Below are 310 nucleotides of genomic sequence, written 5' to 3' on the forward strand. Positions count from 1 at the left end.
CTGAACTTCTTGCCTTTTTTTCTCTCTTCTTTCTTATCTCTGCGGGTTTCATGTTCTCAGCCAGCCGCCGAGATGTGGCATCGCGCATCCGCTCTGGCCTTGCTTCATATCCCATCTTTCTTCCAGGCGTTCAGCCAACCTTATCGTACTTTCTCTCTTCTTTAGCCTTCAAGGCCCTTCACAGGCATCGTGGCCTCCAGCACTGGCCATAAAGCTCTCTACACTTCCCCCGTCTTTATTTTGAACAGAAACAACATTAGAGGTTAAACTACTTTTGAATCATAGATCTTACACAGTTCGGCATACAGGG

The sequence above is a fragment of the Falco peregrinus genome, chromosome 1 (genome assembly GCF_023634155.1).
Source record: "Falco peregrinus isolate bFalPer1 chromosome 1, bFalPer1.pri, whole genome shotgun sequence".
Taxonomy (NCBI): Eukaryota; Metazoa; Chordata; class Aves; order Falconiformes; family Falconidae; genus Falco; species Falco peregrinus.